A 9,337-nucleotide genomic window follows, 5' to 3' on the forward strand; every position below is an offset into this window, starting at 1 on the left:
CTCTGCAGCCAAGGGGAGGGAGCCTGGAAGCTGAGGAGCAAAGCTGGCAGAGAGCTCGGAGCAGAGGATCAGCTGCAGCAGCCCTTGGCATGCGGGCCAATCTGCTGCTCCTGCTGGCGGTGCTAATGGTGCCTGACCCAGCAGGCTGGGCCCTCACCGTGCCTCTGCTCTGCACATTAGCCCAGCCTCCAGCATTATCTGACGGCTCAGACATGAAGAAGGCAAAATACATGTCGGGTAATCTGGAAAACAGGTTCCCTGTGCAAACAGCAAGACTCAGGCAAAACACTGCTTATCTCCATGGCAGAGATGGGGCAGGGAGGCACTCACTGTAAATCACAGCGTCGCTCTTTCTGCACCAGCAGCGTGTACACATCCTCTTTGTCTGCTTGCCTGGGCCCCAGACCACAAGAGCGTTCTGGTATGTAAATAGATTCAGGCACTGCTGCTCAGAGGCACAGAGCTCCCAGCTGGGCACTCTGAACTCACCCACATCTGCCCCGTTGTGTCACTGAAGTGCCCAGCTGCCTGCTCCCCCCTTGCCCACGCAGACCTCGCTGCTCTGCCCGCCCCAGCCGGGCACTTCAGCAGCTCCTCCTCGGCAGGCAGAGATCACCCTTGGCTGCTGGTCCCAGCGTGGGCAGGTCCTGCTTCCTTTTGTGCTCTTGCCCTGCTGACCCCATTGTGGCATCACCCTCATCTCATCCTCCTGGGGTCCAAAGGAAAGGCACTGGTGATGCCTGCTTTGGCAAGAAAGCGCCACGGCCCTGGATCCAGCACAGCTCTACAAAGCTGCAGAGAACAGGCTGAGTCTGGGATGGTGGTCACTGCAGGCCCTGGTGCAGGTGGGCAGAAGCTGGCATCACACAGAGACAAGATGCTGGCATCAGGATGTATGTGAGTGCCAGGCAGTGGCAGAGCAGAAACTTCAGGGCTCCTCTGAAGGTCATACATCTCTGCAACCTGTCCAGAGCAGAGGGGTTATGGAGCTGTATTGGACAGTAATGCAGTCTTCAGTCTCACCAGCTGGAACAGCAGAGTGATGAACCCTCGGCCCTTGATCCTGTCAGAAATATTGTCTCTGGCCAGAGCAGTGCTGTCTAACCACAGCAGCTCTCCCTTTGCAGCGCTCTCCTGGGCTCTGTCCATCCCATGGGATTTGCCAGCAGATGGCAGGCAACCCCTGGCAGAGGTCCTCACCAGCCAGCCACAGAAGCCTTGGCCAGCTGCTCTTGGCTGCTGAGCTCCTCAGTCCCACCTGAACAGCAGAAGGGTCCCCAGCTCTCTGGCCCCTTCCCCAGTCCTATATTTAAGGAAGAAGAGGCCCATTGTGGAACACTCCATGCCAACACCAAGGAGCAGGTACTGCACCACAGGCTTCAGACCTGGGGCCCTGTACTGCTCCCCCTGGTCCCTGTCCAGGACAAGGGCCAGCACAAACCACTTTCACAAACCCCACCATGACGCCATGGAGGGATCTCTGCTGCCACAGACTCTTGCCAAGCTGAAAATGGCAGCAGCTAGGGACAGGCATTTCTTTTTCAAGCCTCGAGAAGCTGTTTGCAAAATCGAACCCAGCACGCAACAGTTTTGCTGTGAAACCTCTCAGTGAAACCAGGGACAAACCTGCTCTGAAAGGCTGTAAGAAATGAGCTGGCTCAGAACTGCCTTCAAATTTTTTGTGGTTTACGTGTTGCAGAGTATTTACCCAGAGTCTTGTAGAGAAATGCGAATTTCACAGTTGACTGTAGGTGTCTTAAGAGGGGAAAACCCACCAAAAACCCCTAACAAATACACAGCACCCCCTTCCTAAAGAGCCCCCCTCCACTGGCATGCCTGCGAGCCCCGGCTCCCCCAGGCTCGTCAGAGCTGTGGCTGGTGCTGCTGGGATGGAGCCGGCCCTGGGGCCATTCCGTGGCTCTTCTCCTGCCTCTGAGCAGCGGCCAAAGGCTGTCACACATTCCCTGTGCCTCACTGATGCTCTGGCAGCCAGGATGGGCAAGGCCAGGGCGCTCCTCCCTGCAGGTCTCCATTTGCAGGAGCACATGCAGCAGCTCAGAGGAGATCAGCACCTCTCAGTGGACACAGCAGACTGCTGGATTTCTGCTGGATTTCTGCTGGATTTCTGCCCTCCTGTTGGCACCACCAGGAGCCAGTGAGTGTGAGGGGACTGCTGAGCACGGCATCCCCCGGCCTGGCCGCCTCTGCCCCAGTCACACACGCACAGTTTGCAGCACGGCGTGCTCCCAGCATGGTTGAAAGGCTGCTCCCTTCTCCGAGCACACCAGGAGCTGCGGCACAGCCCTCACAGGGCAGCTCTGCCCACACAGGGTGTGTGCTACCCCGCGCCTCTCAACTTCCACACGTGTTTTCCCAGGGGCTGCTCCAAGCCAGGACAGCCATCCCCCTGCAGAGATGCCTGCCAGGCACTGCGGTGAGCAAAGCTGGGTTTGGGGTTTGAGACACTGACAGCCCCAGCACTGGGCAGCCCTACAGCTTGTGATGTCCTGTGCTCCCAGGCTAGCAGTGGCTCAGAGAGGATTCAGGCCCTTTCAGGGTTCTTATTTTGGGACCAATGCTCTTCAAAATCCTCATCAAGAACATAGAAAATGGGGTTGAATGCACCCTCAGCAAGGTTGCAGATGACACAGAGATGAGTGCTGCAGCTGGCACAACAGAGGGAAGGGATGCCATCCAGAGAAACCCGGATAAACTGGAGAAGGGGAGCATGAGAACCTCACGAGGTGCAACAAGGCCAAGTGCAAGGCACTGCAGGGTCAGGACAATCCCAGAGGTGAGTACAGACTGCAAGGAGAACAGAGAGGATGAAAAGGTGGATGTAAGCCAAGTGAGCACTTGCTGTCCAGAAAGCCAAACACATCCTGGGCTGTATCACGAGGTATAGCCAGCAGGAGAAGGGAGGTGATTCTGCTCTGCTCTCTGGGTCCCCACCTGGAGTGCTGCATCCAGCTCTGGGGTTCCCAGCACAAGATGTGAACCTGTCAGAGGGAGTCCAGAGGAGGCCATGAAGATGATCAGAGGGCTGGAGTACCTCTCCTGCCCAGACTGGCTGAGTGAGCTGGGAAAGCTCAGCCTGGAGAAAAGAAGGCTACAGGGAGACCTCCAGTACTTTAAGAGGGCTTACAAAAAGAAGGCAGAGAGACTTTATATGGGCAGATAGTGACAGGACAAGGACCAATAGTTTTAAACTGAAAGAGGGCAGGTCTAGATTAGATATAAGGAAGAAACTCTTCAGTGTGAGGGTGGTGAGGCACTGAAACGTTGCCCTGAGAGCTGTGGCTGTCCCATCCCTGAAAGTGTTCAGGGTCAGGTTGGACAGGTACCTGAGCAACCTGATCTAGTGGAAGGTGTCCCTGCCCATGGCAGGGGGTGAACTGGAAGATCTTTAAGGTCCCCTCCAAAACAAACCATTCTATGATTCTGCAGGTCTGTGGTGACATTAGCACTGCTGGGGTCCGACAGCAGTGACTGCTACAGGCTCATACTGCCTAGCTACAAAACAAAGAGAAAAGGCACGCTGGTGTTCCAAGAATCCAGCACAGGAGTCAAAAAGGGGGTCCTGACCCCTCACTGGAGAGCCTTGTGTAAAAAACAAGCAGTGAGAAACCCCTGTGGAATGGCATTTGCTCACACTTCATAATACCACAGTTCACATATCATAAAATCTTGGATTCATCTAGGTTGAAAGATCAGCAAGTCCAACTGTAAGGCAAACACAGCCAAATCCACCAAGCTGAGGCAAAGTCAGCTGAGCCCGTTCCCACCAGGCTGGCTGGCTCTGGCACACACCACGAATACCCACACACACGTGGCTGTTAAAGCATGTTCTGGTGACAGAGAAATGTGGGGTGATTCAAGAGAAAATAATGAAGCCACTCCCACCTAGCCCGTGTGAATGTGACTCACGTGGGCTCAAACCCCAGCCAGATACAAATCAAGGGTTCATAAATGAAATATAAAAGAGCACTCCCTGAGGCCTAGCAGCCTGCCCCACCTCTCTCCCCCTACTGGGATGTCAGTCTCTCTAATGGATTCTGTCAGGTTTGTTCAGATCCTCCCTGTCTTGTTCCCTGCCAGCATCTTGAACGGAAGCAAAAATGCATTTTCAAGGGTTTTCTGGAAGAGGGTCTGGCTTTCACCCTCTTCTCCCCAAGTGGGAAAGTCATTTCTGTCAGTGCAGTCTTTAGCTGGGAATGTTCCTCCAAAGCAGCTGCTGCCTGGGACTTTGGGGCAAGGTCAGGCTACAGCCAGAGGAGAGCAGGATGATGATGCCAGTGGGTGCTCAGAGTGAGTCTCACTCTGCAGAGCACGAGGGGCAGCCGGTGCCTCCTTGATGTCTGAGGAACTGATCATCTTCAACAAGAGGCTGGAGACCCCTTCTTGCTTCAGACCCTCTGCTACCTCCCTTCTCTGGAGAGGCTGAGGCTGCCTGCCCATCAGATGATTGAATGAGGCTGCAGCTTCCTGCTTGCAGAGGGCTTGCACAAACCACACCTTGCCTAGTCCAGATGGGCCATCTGCAGCCCCACACAAGCATGGTATCTGGAGACTTCCTTTTGCCTGCCATGGCCAAGGAATCCAAGGTTCCATCAGCCCTTACTGTTTAATTTGCAGGTCAATGAGATGGATTTCCTCAGCAAGACCTGTGTTCCTCAAGCAGAGGATCCAGCTTCATGGCAGATGGTGCCTGCCATACTGCTGAACTGCCTAACTCTGCCCAAATAGGACTATTATTTTCTTCACAGTTTCCTCAGTCATCTCCAATGAGATGCTTTAACTCACAATGGTATATCATATGTAAGAAAATTTGAAGACTATAATCCCAAGAGGGTTCAGACTGTGCTCTGAAATACATGCTGTCATGTTAGATATCCTGCCAGACAAATATCCAAGCTGTCAGACAGTTCCCCAGGACAGCAGACAGCACTGACAGCAGATATCCTCCCTGGTGGTAAACTGAAACAAACCACCCAAGGGCCCTCTGAATACACCTTTTTTTTAAAATGCATCTGCCATTAACCATAAAATGGTCACCTCGGGTACAGACTGCCATGTCTCTGGAGAAGAGAGGCTTTGTATAGGACTGGGCAAAGCTGAGCCATAATTTGAAAAAGGGCATTTTTGCCAAAGCTTAGAGCAGCCCTAGCAGATGGAAACAGAGCAGGGAAAAAAAGGATTGGAAGGGATCAAACCTTCCTCAAATCCACCCAAATCCAGTGAACTGTCAGTTACCGTGAGACCCTCTTGTGGGACAGCCCAGCAAAACAAGATCTGTATCTGGGGCACCGCAGAGAAGCAGAACACGCTTCCCAAAACTTCCCTACCCTCACCCCCATGTGGGACTCATAGGACTGTCCAAAACATCTCAGGGCCAAAAACATGTTGGAAGATGGGTACTGCAGCCCCACTCCATGGAGGCACGCAACCACGGAGCTGGGCAACCCAGTGCTTCACCTTCCAGCCAGGAGTGAGCTGGTCTGCACGTGGCACCTTCCCCTCCGCTCTCCCCCCAGGCCTGGGGAGCGGCGTGCGTGGGGGGAAGCGATGCACAACATGCCCATGGCTGCTGTGCTGTGCTGTGCTGTGCTGGCACCTTGCTGCTGGCACCGGCCTCCTTCACGCTTCCAGCTGCTCGTGCCCCAGTTTGCAAGGCTGGGATTTGCCATGGGGCTTCAGGAGGCCCAGAGAGTTTCTATGAGGCACCATGGTCTTTGTAAAGTGTCCACAGGAGAGGAGCCCAGTGCCACAGCCCCTCTGTCCCAGACAGGAGTGGCACACCAGCAGCACTACCCGCTTCCAGGCCACCCCAGGCACTGCCGGCCCCTTCCCAGGACTCCCACTGCTGCAGCGTGTGTGGACAGCCTGCAGAAGGTGGGGACTCGGGCTCCTGGGGCTGGGCAATCTTCCTTCCCACGTCTGCCCGTGGGCCCCACTCCAGAGCTGCTCCATGGTGGCCCGTTGCATTCAGCACCCCTTGCACACCCCACTGCCACTGCCACCAAGAGGGGACCTCTGTGCCCACGCCAGAGCCTGGCACACCGACCCAACAGCTCACATCCATCAACGGCAGCAAACCTCCACATCGGGTCTGTGCAGGGGCTGAGAGACCTGCCCGTGCCGCACACCGCCTTCCCTTGCAGAAGGGGTGGTTCTGCTGCGAGGAGGGGGGTCTGGCTCAGGTCACCGCACTCCCAGCCAGCAGCTGCCAGGCTGGGAGCCGGCCTGGCACCCAAGGAAGCGATCGCGTTACACGGTGGGGACGCCTGGCCCCGAACATCCCGGGCCGCCATCCGTGGGGTGAACCTGAACCCTGCTCTGCGAATGCTCAGCGCTGTTATATTTAGGATGCACAGCTATGCTGGCTACACAGGGTATCCTGTTTTCTCAGGGCGTTTTTGGGAAACCAGTTATTCCTTAGCTCCACATTTGGATATGTGTGTGAGAGCAGCAAGGCATAGGAAACTTCCTTAGGTTTTTTGGTTTAAGAAGTGATAGAAACTATCAATGTCAACACAGTTTCATTAGTCACGCTGGTCTAAACAAACTTAGGACATATCCCAATAATTTAAACCTGCATACTCTTGGAATTCACCTGTAGGGTAAGATCCTGAAATACTAAAGCAAAAGTGTGTTTTTGTTTTCATATTCACACATAGCATATCCAGAAACCATCCCTAATCTCACAGAAGCAGGAGTAATTCCCATTTTCTTCCTGTGTCCCCCCTGTAAGCGTGCCTTGTCACATGTACTGGAATTTCAGCCCACACAAGGACAAGACTGAATGCTGCTGTGGTGCTCTTTTCAGTTCATTTTCAAGGTAATGTATAGGCCATCCAGAGTCAGGGCCAGTGCATTGCTGGTCTCCCCACAGCCACACATGAAACATCCCACAGGAGTCAGGCGGAACACAGATGGATTACCACATCTCTGATGCACGAGAAGCAGCAGTGACAGTGCAGTCTTGGAATAGTACAACCACTGTGTATTAATAAAAGCATGATGCACTGCAACTGATTTATGAGCTTGGCACGATAGGTGGGAAGAGAATATGCCTGGTTCTGACAGAGCTGGCAGATTGTTCCTTACATCCTCCAGCACACACCATCCACTGACAAGTATTTCATAAGATTTAAGTTAGCAAGTCACAGCTGAGCATGTCTGCACAAACAATATATGTAAATGTTATCGTGCGAGACTGAGTTCTTGGAGTTGGAAGTGTATGGCCACTGTTCAAATATGATACATGTCACAATCTCAGATGACTCAAATGCCCTTAAAATACCTCTAATATTGCTCTGGATGATAAGAGAAGCTGCTTTCTTCCTACTTTCCAGAACCAACTGTTTCAAAGTCACAGGGGACTTCCAGCTTTCATCTAGCAGCAGCATGATGTAGAAGCAACTCTTGATAATCCCCATTGGGACATACCACCAGGGTGTGTTAGTAGATGTCCCCATTGTTTCTTAAATGAGCAGGGATTTATTTCTATGCTTGTGGGATACTGCAAGTTACAAGAAAACTTTCAGATGCTTAAAGAAAAGCTCCATTATTGCCATTATTCTGAAACCACAAACTATGCAGATTTTCATGCATTTATGGGTAGGCAAGACCAAAGTCTATAACCTTCTTGACCTGATCAAGTCAGTCTGCTTGCTATGTGCAGGGAATTTTGTAAAGGTGACCAACTAATATCAAATTTGCTGGTATACTTTCTATGGTTGTGATGCTGCACTCATAAGTACTTCTTTCAAAAGCAAGTGTTACAGTTACTACACAATGTCATGGTATGATCTGCCTCCTCCAATCTCCTCTGCTGCAGTGGAAGGATTGACACCAGCAAGGGAGACGCCTGATCTCCTTTGGTTCCTCTTCCTTAGCAAATTAATGTTCTGAGTTTTACTGCCAAAACCAAACTACTGGAAGCTGTCCTCCTTTCTTCTGTACCATTGCAAAAACAAGTAACACAATTACAAAAGTTGAAAACTGAAAATCATAATTACACTTTCACAAATTACTCATTCCACATCATACTAGATAATGGCAAGATGTTTTAGAACAATAGATGTTTTAGAACTGCACAGCCTTGCAGCAATTATATGATCTGATAATTTACAATCATCTCATAATACTGTCCGTCAAACTGGGGGGCCACAGGAGCCCTTTGCATAAGACTTTAAGCCTTTAATTTTGTGGTTCTCTGTCTCACCTTTCAGCCAAGGAAGTGTGTTTTCTGTAAAAGCTGATTGCTTTTCCACAGACCTGTGTGACCTGAGCTTACAGGTTAAAGTTCAGTGTCCACCTGTGTAAATTGTCTTCTAGACTGAATTGATAACCGTGCCCCTGACCAGGTCATGCATGCAGAGTTGAGGTTATCTTTTCAGAGCAGGGCTGTGCCACATTGCCCAGACAAGGGCAGAAAACATTTTGAACAAACATACTTAGAAGTATTTAGAATTTCATTATGAACTGGAGAACTTCAGATACCTAAATTTGATAGCATTAAAACTTTTTTACAAAATCTAAAGGCTGCATGCTTCTACTCCTTCTTTTCCCTCCACAACATCCCAGGGAATTCTTATTTGTGGATACAGGGAAGAATCTTACCAGCTTAGGCTTACATGCAGGCCATGGAAAGGATGTCTGGGCCATAAATCACTTGGCATATTTGGTTCATAATTAAAACTTTGTCTGCTGCTGATAGGTATGAAGAATTCCTTTCTTCAGTGCTTCACGTATCAGGTTTTTTGGGATTTGAGACATGATGTCTTGTGGGATGGAGATGGCATAAAATATATTATTGCTGGCTATCACATCATATCCAAGATTCAGTAGCAAATAACTATTTTTTTAAGTAATATTTAAATATTTTCCTTTATTAATTTATTTACCATGTTTACTGACAGTGCAAGCAAAAGCAAAAATCCTTTCTGGGAATGGATTGGGGCAAAGGTATCCTTTCTGTAATGATTTCATATACCAGTTTTATTCAAATAACTTCTTACTGAACAACATTATAAGACATTTTAGCTAAGTGAATGTATTGCTGAATACTTCATTCAGCCACATGTTCTGTGCATGCAATGCACATGTAGAAGTTAAATACTCTCAGTCTGTCCTCTTCATAAGGCTTCAAAGAACACACAAAGTGATCATAGAAATGGCTTGTTACAGACCCTACAATACATAGCAGTATGCCAATACACCAAGATGGAAAAATTGATCCTATTCCAAGGCAAGTACATTATATAAAAAATATTAGGTAGGTTAGTATTACTTTCAGACTTGCAATAACAATGATAGTAATAATAACAATATT

This window comes from Fringilla coelebs (assembly GCF_963513975.1).
Source record: "Fringilla coelebs genome assembly, chromosome: 3".
Taxonomy (NCBI): domain Eukaryota; kingdom Metazoa; phylum Chordata; class Aves; order Passeriformes; family Fringillidae; genus Fringilla; species Fringilla coelebs.